A 12,177-nucleotide genomic window follows, 5' to 3' on the forward strand; every position below is an offset into this window, starting at 1 on the left:
AGTATTATGGGAAGATCTTTCTGCATATTTTTTATGCTTTCAAAACTAGGTTCCAAAAATGTGAAATATTTATATCAAAGGATATGATTGTAGTAGAGATGAAATTTAATAGGCTACATAAACTTGGAGATAAATGCAGTCTGTAAATCTCCTTGTAGCTGACCTTGACTGACCCCCACTTCCCTGTTTCTCTTCATTTACAGAAAACTTAATCTCTGCACTTGAAGTTTACAGTTTTACTTGACGTTTACTTCTGGTTTACAGTTCCGTTTGCTCAGTTTAGGCTGCCCTCCTCCCCTGGCTCTCCCACAGGGCCTAAGCCCAAGAGAAGCCCAGGGAGGCAGGATCTTGTGCCTAGTTATCTTCTGCCTTTGATAATCTCCCTTGGGTTGTCACTCCCCTCTTTGTTACTTATCACTTTGTCTCTGTTGTCCAGCAATCCTGTCCATACTTTCTGCCTCCTCTTAGTCCAAACAGGAAGTGCCTCCTGGTCTGCTGGCAGACACACCCTCCTCCCTGTCCTTGGAGCTCAGAAACTCTCAGCAACTCCCTTGAGCCAGCCAGGGCTGCAGGGTGCTGGGAGCCCACCTTGTCCACTTCTCCCAGCCAGTGCTTCTTGGGCCCCTGTTGTAGGCCTGGCTTCTCTGTCCTGCCTGATATCTCCCGAGCTGCTCCTTGGGTACCAGACAATGGTATCTTTTGCTCTGGGAACCTCCTACATTTATCTGGGGTTTTCCACTCTGCAGTTTGTGCCAGCCATGAAGCTTAAATCTCCCTTCCAGAAAGCAATTTGTTATTTAGAGGCAAGAATGTCAGTAGCCAGCAGGGCCGCACCCTCTCGTTTTACCCCACCAGCTCTCAATTAGCCTTTGAGCGGAGGCTGTGCTCTTCCCACACACAAGGCCCAGCTAACAATTGAGAACCGTGGGGACACTCGGGCATGGCCCCTCTGCCAAGTACAGGCCTCCTCTGAGGGGTGGTCTTGTTCCAGAGCTGGCCATGGTGGGCAGAGGCCTCCAGGCTGCCCTGCATTCGGAGACTCTCCCTGTTGCCCTTCATAGGCACCAAATCTGCCTCATCCCCTCCCATGAACTTCCTCCTGAGGTCCTGTTGACACAAAGTGCTTCTCCACAAAAATAGTGCCTTGGAGAATTGCTAAACATCATCACAACTTTGATAAAAATCTGGGAAATGTGTTTTATATATGGGACAAAGAAGGAGTTTGATTTTGTTTAGTCTAATAAATTGGAATACAGGGAATTTAAGTGCCCAGGAAGCCCTCTAGGTTGCTATCTGGCCCCGTCTGCCTTCTGCAGCCCAGGTGAGCACATCAACAATGGACCAGGATACCGTGGCCTGCTGTGAAACCCAAGGAATCTCAAAAGCTGGTTCTTTGGGGAAGACAGCTCAGCAGTTGTGGCAGAAACCCAAAGAAACAAAGAAGACAGCCTCAGGTTGGCAGCATGGAGCAGCATTCCAGGGGTCCAGGCGGGCATTTGGGACCTGCACCCCCCCCCCAGCTCCTGATGGCATGAGTGGCACCTAGCTGGTGACGAGCACCTGGGGCCGGGCTTCTCTGGGTTACTGTGTATGCGGATCTAAATGGCACCTTTCTAGCATGCGTATTCGACTCTGCAAGCCTAGAACCCTGAGACCACACTCCAGCAAGCCGCAGGTGACATCATGGACACTGTGGTCCACTGGTGGTACTGTGAGTCCCAAAGATGTGGTGTATGCTCATAGAGCTCCATGTTCAATGCCAGAGGCACAGATGCTGTTTTGATAATTTACTCCCCTTATCCCCAGACCTCATGACCTCTTCAGGGGAGGCTGGCAGAGTGACCCTGAGGAGAGTCACTGAGAAGCAAACCTAAGCCCCTCACAGCCTCCGGCCACTTTGTTTCTGTGAAACCATTGTCTCTTCCAGCCTGAGAAAGCATTTCCTAAGGACAAGATGCGTGGCCCTGAAATGACTTCATCTGATAGATGCATGTGGCACTAGATGACCTGAGTCAACCAGGCTGTCACTCCCCTGCCAGTCTTCCTGGTTGTGAAGAAAGTCCCTGCCAAATGCCAGTGGTCTTTGGACACTGGCCTCTGCCCCTGTGTTGGGAAGCCATTGGTGTCCCAGGGCTGTCTCAAAATGTCCCGAATAACCGAGGGAGCTTGGAGGGGACAGGAGAAGCCCTGGCCGGTCTGTTCAGGAGGCCCTGGGTTCCCGAGAATCTCAGCCACTCTCTTGGGCAGGCAGCTGCTCTTTCGATATCTGGGGCAGTGCCAGGCTTGTATCCAAGGCTGGCCCCAGCCAACAGCTGGAGGCAAAGCGCTCTCTCTTCCAGGGGCTTCTCAAAGACAAAAATGATTTTCCCAAAAGCCTCTAGAAAACATGTCCCTGGTGTTTCATCAGCACAGATCAGCCCACGAGGCTTTGCACACCAGTCTCCACCGCTAAGAGAGCCTCAAGCCCTCGGCCTATGTCCGGCAGGGGGAAGAAAGCTAAGTGGTTAGAGCCAGGCCTCCCTCCATCCCTGTTCAGCAAGAGAGAGCCGGCCACTGGCTATGCACCTGAGGGCAAGCCACGCTGCCCGGCTGGACCTGAACAGATCAGGGGGCTGTTTTGTGTGTCTTTCCAGTTGCTTCCTTTTAATGGTAAATGGTACTGAGTTCTTATTTATAGTGATAAGAAAAGTTTTTAAATGTCTTACATTTCAGTTTTTAAAATGCAAGTTAATTTAGAGAAAAATATTAATTAATGAATAGAATGTCTGATAGATGAATGTGGCCAAAAAAAAAAGAAAAAGAAAAAAAGAAACTTGTGGGAAAATGAGAGGTTTGGAAACTATCTCTGAGCTGCCTATGCCCAGCCACTGGGTCCTTGGGCCTTCCAAATCAGGAAACTATCTCTTCATCAGGTATTTCTTTATTCCATGATATTTATAAAGCCCTGCATGGGCCAAGCTCAGGCAAGAGTAGAGGAGTCCTCCTGGAGACCCAGGTCAGGCCCAGAGGCCAGTCCTTTGTCTCCAACTACAGAACTCCATGTAGCAGTGACTCCCAGCTGGGGGAAGGACTGACCTGGGACTCCTCTTACACAGCATCTTTCTGGGGACCACAGCTAGCACCGGGCCTAGATAGGAAGGCTGGCCTCCTCCCGGGGTCTCGGTCACTGGGGCTGCCTTGTCCCACCAGCAAGACACTGACTCAGGGTCATTTCTCTCCTTGCCCCAGTCTTCAGGACAGCCCTGGTCCCACCCTCGCCTTCCTCACCCGGCCATCTGGTCTCTCTGCAGGCCTATTTCAGGGGCCCACATCCTTGGCGTAACCCTCAAATTTTACACCTTGATCACGAGCCTTTGACAACAAAGCCTTACTTAACACTCCAGAGTCATGTCTGGAGCTCATGGTCACATCTCACGCTGGAGAAAAGAAGTTTCAATAAGAACTTTGTTGTCACAATTAAAGTATAAATAGGATGATAAATAATAGCTTAGATCATTAGGGTTGTATTCTTTAATTCTACCACACATTCATCTCCCATGTCATGTCACGACACACACATAGGTGTGGAAACTAAGGAACAATAGGCCCGCAGAGCCTCACAGGCCTCCTGCCACAGAGAAGCCAGTGGATGCATGGTCCTAGGACCTTGCTTCACGGGGTACAGCAGGTCTCTAAGCCTGGCAGCATTTAAAGTGTGAGAGCTCATGAACAGAGCACTTATTCCAGAGAGGAGCCGGGCAACAGCACTCACTGACTAGTGCAGTTGAGAATGTGTGCGAGTGCACGCACATGTGAATGTGTATGTGCATGTGCATGTTTCAATAGATGGCTGATTTTATTCCTGGCTAATTTTATTTTTGACCTTCTTTTTGTCCAGTGTCCATTTAAATCCAGACCTTAACTAATCTCTTTTTTACTACTCACAGAAGATGACACCTTTGACAGCCAGGACAGAAAGTGACAATTGGCAGGCCTGGGGACCAGGCCCTGACACGTTCTCTACACGTCAGCATCGATGATTTCATGGTTAAGTTTGTGTGCAGAAAAAAGGAACACAGACATGCAAAGACTCCTGATTGCTGAGCCACCCTCTGTTGGTGTTAGAGGTCAGAGCTCCAGCAAACCAGATCTCCCTCCCTGTTTGAAAGCGCTCTGGTGATGGGCAGTTATGCCTACAGGAACCACAAGGGACGTGTATCTGCATGTGTGTAAGCTACCTTCATTTAAGGGGTTCAATGTTGTAGCCCCAAAGGGCAGTTCATTTACTTAGTTGCCTTTGGTCAGAACGGCCACAGTTCCCGGGGCACTTTAAAGGAATATTGGCCGCCAGCCCAGACACTATATGCAGAAAGGTGTGGGAATCACTCTGTGCCTCCATAAAAACCCTTTTAGTTAGAGTTGGAAGTGCTCTGTCCATCCTACCAATGCTAACATTGCTCTCTGTCGTGCCCTTTCAGAGTTTATCGCAGCCCCACCAAGTCTTTTAAAGATGGTGGGTCACCGTGGGTGATGGTGCAACTCGTGGAAACCTGGGATTCCAGGAGGCCAGCTTCAGTTATTTCCTGAGATGGTCACTATACCCTCCTGGGCATTCCCATCACATGGTGGGACTGCACTCCCCTGCCCACAGGAGGCTGAGGTGGACCTGCTCCCAGCTCTGATGGACAGAGAGCACACAAGCTCGGGGGAGAGGACATAGTGGACCAGGAGAGGCCATTGTCCCTTTACCGTCATCTATGAGTTCTCAGGCTGTAACACAGTTGCAACTGTGGAGTCCCCGAGAGGCATGTTTTAGAGCAGCAACATTAGGTCGAAGCAGGACTCTGTGAAGAGGACAGAGGCTTCAAAGCCAATGTTCCTTCTGGAATCACTATTCAAACATAAAAGAATCTCACAAGCAAGCCCAATGTATCAACACTAAATGGCGATTACATGAACATTCACATGGGCGAGGGAGAAAGCACAGTTCACAACTGGCCTGATTCCATTCTTCAACAGGTTTTGAAATGCCCTCCCTCTTCCTAGTTTAGACATGGCATCATGTTAAAGGACAGCAAACCATCTGCAAGCATGATTTTCCTTCTTCCTTCTCTCCAGGAGCAGCTCAGAAGCAGTGTGCCCAGCATGCCCAAAGGCCTCACTGTTTTTGTTCTTGAAGGTGGGACATTTTTGCCTGCCAGAATGCAAAACCCTGTGTTGTCAAATCCATCCCTCCTGACCCTGGATCTCCAGCCCTGCTGTTAAGGCAGGGTTTCCTTTATGCATGCTTTGATGAGTGAGTGCAGTAGCTGTGGCCGGAAGACAGCCTTTGTTAAGTCAAATTGATGAAACTGAGCATTTTATATTCATTCCTCTACTCTTTTACAATTTTGAGCTACTATATCCACTTTGCAGATGGGAAAACTGAGACTCTGTGAAGTGCGTACCGTGGCCTACAACACACAAGGTCAATATTGGACAAGGTTCTGCTCTTGCTTTTCTTCTTTCCCTCAGTGCATCTCTACATTCTCTCCCAGGCTTTAGGGACTTACCCAATGGCACTCTGTTCCTTGTCTTGAGGCAATTTTGCCACCAGGGACAGTTGACATTATCTGGAGACAACTGGAAGGAGAGAGTTACTATTAGCTTCTGGTGACTAGAGATCAGGGATGTGGCTCAACATCTTCCCATGTGCAGGGCAGGTTCCACAGCAAAGAGATCTCTTGTCCACAATGTCATTGTCAGGAAGACTGCCCTACACTGTTCTCAGATCATAATGGAGTCTGTTAAGCACAAGAGGCTGTTAAATTGCATTTGAAGGTGGCCACAAGGGATAGTTGAAAATACATCAAAGAGCCGTGTTCCAGTCCCAGTACACCATTTGTTAACCTCATAGCTCATGAAAATGCTCTCTAAGCTTCACTTTCCTAGGATCGAGGGGGTGACAATAGTATGTGTAGCATACGACTCTTTATTAATTCACTGTATCAAGTTTATTGCCTCCCGTGTGCTGGGCAGTGCCCTAGACACTGAGTGTGCCACAGGGAACAAAATAAATGGCATTCCAATCTGTAGGTGACTTCGTGGGAAATAGATTAGGAGGGCTATGAAAAACCACCAAGGACACATTGAATCTACTTCTGGATGGTCAAGAAGCAACATCAAACAGAGGACCAGGAACACAAATTTGGCAAGCCAAGGAGAAGGGGATAAAGTAGAAGATGCCGTTTGAAAAGCCAAGAGGGGAGAAAGAGCAGGGGCAAACCAAGAGCTGGAACCATGTGACCCCACAGAGGGAGGCACGAAGGAGGCAGCAGGTGCACCTGGGGGAAGCAAAGGCGTCCTCTCAGAGGGTCCATGGGCCAGGCCTACACAGACAACAGTCAGCCTGGAGGAGAGGAAGGTGAGGTTTCCAGAGCAAGAGGATGACATGATCACCTCCAGTCTTCAGAAGATCAGGTAGGTTGTGGCTGCATCCCTGCAGTAGGGGTAGAGGCAGGGGGATAGACATAAAGAACTGCATGTAAGAGAGATCAATCAAGTCCTGCCATGGAGGGGTTGGCCAGAGGTTCCTGTCCTAGTACTTCTGCCCCTGCCGTGTCATAGCACTAGACATGTCCCCAGTCAGCTCACCAAGCTGGACTCTTCACAGGGCCTGTGTCTTTGCCTCATTGGAGGGGCATTTTGTGGCCTCTGCCCCATGTCCGCCATGCAGCTGCTAGGGCTGTGGGGCAGGCGTGTCTCTGGTCTGTTGGGAAGGGTGCCCTAACCTAGCAAGGATGTTTCCAAAGGAAGACAGATCTGCTGTGTGGTTTCCATGGATCCAGGGTGATTTGCTAAAACCTACCTAGAAAGCAAAACTGGAAATATCTTTCAAATTAAAAATATCCCTTCCCCTAAGAAATTCACTCCTGGAAATCTGTTCCCTGGAAAGAGAGCTGCCCACACAGAAAAGCCTGGAGTCAGACCTCCACATCCGTGGTTCAGCAGCCCAGCTTGCACCAGTGTGACTGCAAAACACCCCCCTGTACTTAGCATACATAGACATTTCATGGTCTTTATTACCTAAACAATACCAGGGTCATTTTCCCAGCTGCTGTGTGAGCAGGCTCTGGTCCCCTCCCCATCTTATAAGGGCACTAAGCCCATCTCTGGCTCTGTCCTCATGACCTGTCTAAACCTAGCTCCCAAGGCCCCAGCTTCAAGACTCTCACATTGGGATCACAGCTTCCATTTGTGAATTTGGGGGACACAAACATTCAGTCCAAGCAGGCTCTCTAAGTCATTAAGTGTGGTCTTTGAGAACATGGGCTCCGGGGCCAACGGTGCCCTGGTCCTGCCTCTTGCCAGCCACGTGACCTTGGGAGAGGTCTTGAGCCCTCCTGTCCCCTGGTCTGCTCATCCACAGAGTGGGCATCACAAGGATAAGCCAGTTCCTACTGTGATGCACAGCTGGGGCAGCACTTTGCACATACAAAACACTCAAGAGATGTCCACGTCTTCATTCTCTTCTAGACCCAGTGAGGGCTTAAATCAGTCTTCTCCCAAAATACTCATCCCAAAAGGATCCCCTCAGCTTTCTTTCTGTCCCAGCCTTTGGTGGAACTTCTCAGTTTAAAAAACAAAAGAGAGCTGTGTTTACCACACACAGACAATACCATAGCGATGGGGGTTCACGAAGGACACCGTGGTGGTCCTGGGACGGGAGGGGGAGGGAGGCGTTGGTGGGGGCACGCCACCCGGTGGTGTTTTGTACTTGCCATGTTGCTACTTGCTGTTTTCAAAAGCTTTATTTAACCACTGTAATTTGTGGCTCTCTGAGGGCTAAGTATAGAGCAACACATAAAGAGGCAAACGGCTCATGCTGAGCCCAGTGAGCAGGCTTCCCTACCTGTTCTCCCACGGGCTCTGGTTGCCTCCTCCATCTCCTGTGTACCTGTTCTGGAAGCACCAGAACAGGTCCCCTAACCCAGCCTCCTCTGGGGGAGGGCGGCAGGTCACTCCACGCCTGTTCTCCCGCCCACCTCTCAGTTTTGGTTTCCAGCTCCCATTCTGGTTTGCTACCAATGCAGCAGCTGCCAATCATGGCGAGGGCTTGGGCAGAGTCCGTGCAGGGAATGGAGTGACCTGTGGAATGACCAGGGAGGGAGCCATTTCCAGGCAAGCAAGCCGGGAAGTGCTGTCTGTGGACTGAGAGTGGATTCCAAAGTGAGTGAGCTTGGGTCATTTTCTGTGACCTGTGACACACGATTTTTTCCTTTTAGTCAAAGGTTAGTCTCTAAACCAAGTTAGAAAATGTCTGTGTCTGGACTGAGACATGGATATTATGCTTAGACCATATGTTCTCGGAAATAGTAAGATATTAATTTCCAGCATGTTCTAGGAACTCTTCCTCTCTTTTGCATCCTGGCCAAGAGGCAAATGGCTCTTGCCATGTGCAGCCACCGTGATGTGTCATCTTAACACAAGCCCAGAAGCCAGGCAGCCAACTCCAAGACATGGACAAAACTCCAAACCTGTGAGCCAAGATAAACCTTTTATCTCTATAAGTTGATGATTTCAGGTATTTGTTATAATAACAGAAAGCACAGGACATAGAACTCTACCTGGCCCACACCCTCAGCGCATTGCTGAAGAGTGTTTACAAAGTTTCTTTACTCAGTACAGCAAGTCTACCTCTCAACAGAAAATTAAAGGGCACAATAAGGGCAAAAATCACAATTTGAAGGAACTGAACAAATATCAAGCCAATTCAGATATGGCAGGAATATTGGAATTTGCAAACCAAGAATTGAAAACAGCTATGATTAGTATGTTAAGAGATCTAACAGGAAAAGGAGATGCCCTGGAAAAACAGGCAGGTAACAGAAGCGGAGAGATGGAATTCCAGCAATAGAAAGCTATATAAAGAACCCTGGGACAGAGTAATCAGCTCACTAGTAGACTGAGGGAATAATCCTGAGATTGACAATATCTTAGTAGAAACTTTCTAAAAGAAAACAGACCATGGTGGGTAATGATGATTGAGAATTTCCACACATTTAGTGTTAGACACCAAATGATACAGAGATCCAAGAAGGTTAGAGAACACCAAATAGGTAAATGCCAAATCCCTGTGCTTAGGCATACCATATGCAAACTGTCCTAGCAAAGATAAAAAATAAAATCCTGAAGAGACCAGAAGTAAACAAAAAATACATTATCTTTATAGAGGATCAAAAATTAGAATGATATCCAATTTTTCCTTAGAAGCCACAGAAGCAAGAAGAGAATCAAATGAAATATTTAAAGTGATGAGAGAAAAAGCCCATTGACCTAGAATTCATACCTTGTAAGATGGACCTTTAAAATTGAAGGAGAAATAAAGACCTCAACCATAGAAAAATTAAGGGAATTTGTTGCTGTAAGAACCACCTTTTGAGAAATGTAAAAAGCATTTTGTTGGAGAGAATAAAAATGACAAAGATCAGAAGCTTGAATCTACGTAAATAAAGGAAGAGCATCAGAAAAGAAATAAGTGTTTAAATTCCTAATTGATCTAAATGCAATGAACTTTTAAAAATAACAATAGTAACAATGTATCAATTATATATTAGTGAATGATTGACAGCGGTGATACAGAAAAGGGAGGGAAGATTATAAATATCTTGTCATCATAGGGTATTCACACTACTGTGAATTTGTGTAGTGGATTGCCTGAAAGTGAATCAGTTATAGATCTGTAGTTTAAACTCTAGAACAATCAGCAAGAAAAGTTTTTTAAAAGTATAATTTATATGCCAAGAAAAGGAAACCACAATTATATAAAATTCTCAATTAAACCACAAAAGGTATAAAAAATGAGACAAATAGGAACTAAGAGCAAGGGCCACCAATAGAAAATGGCACACATGTGGACATTGATTGATTGAATGCCACAGAAAATCACTGCAGGTTTAAAAATAAATCTCTGCAGGTGTCTGAGGTCTGAGTATATCTGCTAGAAGCAGAAATGCTTATGGTGGATCAGAAAATAGACCTTACAGAAAACAGACTGTATGTTTTTATAAGAAACACATTTTAAATATAAAGATGCATATATATTAGAAATAAATGAATGGAGATGTTATCATACTCAACACTCTCAAAAGGAAGTGGAGCTGCTATGTTAATTTCAGACAGACAAGACTTGAGAGCAAGGAAGAGTGTCAGGGATTAAAAGGGAATTACCAAATGATAGAAGACATAAATATCCTTAATGTGCATGTACCTGATAACCAAGCATCAAAAATAACTGAGGCAAAACCTGGTAGGGCTGCAGGAGAAACAGGTGACACCCATTGTTATGCCAGATTCCTGGGATCCCAATAGACCTCCAGGAGCCGAATCTAATGCAAGCCCACATGAGTCTTTATTGCAAGCTTGAGCCTGGACTCACAACCATTCCTGACACAGTGGTCCCCAGGGAGTGAGTCCTGGTCCTTTGTTCAGTGAGATTTTATAGGTTTTGGGGGGATACTCTGTGCGTCACAACATCACACAGCAAATCATTCCATACCTCGGGAAAATCAAACAACTCTTAACGTTGATTAGCACATTCACTGGCGGGAACAAGTTGGGTAGGTGTGATTGGTTAGTACAATAGAGGGGTTCGTTTGAACTGATTGGTTTAGGCCACGAGGGGTGTACGTGTTAAGCTACATGGTTTCCTAACATGCTATCAACCACCATAAACTACTTGGGGGCCATCTGGCATCCCAGGTATTTTCCCTGTCTCATGCTGATTGGTGGTTGCTAGGGGGGTTGCCATGGGTCCTCACCTAGCCTAACTGAGTCAGGGACACCTCGCCGCAGACCTCTCCTGTTATTTATGAACAACTCAGCAGGGTGGGTATGTACTTAGGAGTGCTCTGTGGGTTTTTCCAAGGACAAGGGTCATGCCCCCTTCCTTAGGACAGGCCTTGAGGTAGAAGCTGCTGTTGTTTCTTTATTTTTGAAAAAATTGAGGCACATTAGTTTCTCACCATCAGTCGGAATGGGTGAATCAGCAGGCAGAAGAATGTAGCTGAACTGAGCTGTACATCTATCAACTGGGCATAACTGACATCCGAAGATCACGTCATCCAAGAGCAGAGGAAGCCACGTTCTCCTCAAGCTCACGGGGATTGTTGACCAGCAGAGACCACATTCCAGGACACAAAGCACACACTGACAAATTCAAAAGAGGAGAAGTCATGCAACATCTACACTCAGACCACGACAGGAGTAAACTAGAGTAACAGAAAGATAGCTGGAAAATCTAAAGCTGTTGGAGAGGAAATAACACGCTGCGAGATAACACATGAGTCGAAGGAGAACTTTGAAAGAATTTTTTAAATGTTTTGAACTAAATGAAAGTAAAAATACATCTTGTCAAAACTGTAGGATTCAGAAAAAAAAAAAAAGCAGGTCTAAGAGGGAAGCCAACAGCATTGCCAATGCGCATTAGAAGAGAAGAAAGGTCTGACAAAGGCGGTTCCACAGACTCATAGGGAGGGTCTCTAACACAGCAACAGTGAGAGGAATGGGCACACAGGACGGAGAGTGAGCCCCAAGGTGAATCGTGGACTGGGGCACAATGAGGAGGCCTTGTGTGTCCACTGACTGATGCAGATGCGGCTCTGATGCAGTGTGGACAGCAGGGCAGCTCCACGCGGACAGGGATGGTTGTAGAGAAACTTTCTATTTCCCACTCAACTTTGCTGTGAACCTAAAACTACTCTAAAAAAATTTCATTAATTGAAAGAATCTTTTGATTGAATTGTCAGAAACACAAATCTTTTTAATTTGTATTTTGCCAAATTAAAAAAAAATTCATTTTTGAATCATGACACAACTAATTAACTTCTGGGAGACATAATTTGACATAAGAATTCATGGTCCCTTTTTACATTTATCTTTAAACCACATATGATTCAATAAAGTAATTATTACAGATTCCACTGCCACTCACTCTGACGAATACTATTGAGAAATATTAATCTTAAAATACACAGCTCGGAGATGTGGGGTCATCTTTATTCATGACATTATGTTCCCAGCACTGTCTAGATGTCACTTACAGGATTTGTCTGCCTGTACCTTGGGCCACATTTGCACCCCTGTCCCCTTCCCAGGCACTGAGGGCTCCCCGTCATGCACAAGACTGGCAAGGTTCACAGAAACATCCCGAATTGCTTT

The sequence above is a fragment of the Ictidomys tridecemlineatus genome, unplaced genomic scaffold, assembly GCF_052094955.1.
Source record: "Ictidomys tridecemlineatus isolate mIctTri1 unplaced genomic scaffold, mIctTri1.hap1 Scaffold_93, whole genome shotgun sequence".
Classification (NCBI taxonomy): domain Eukaryota; kingdom Metazoa; phylum Chordata; class Mammalia; order Rodentia; family Sciuridae; genus Ictidomys; species Ictidomys tridecemlineatus.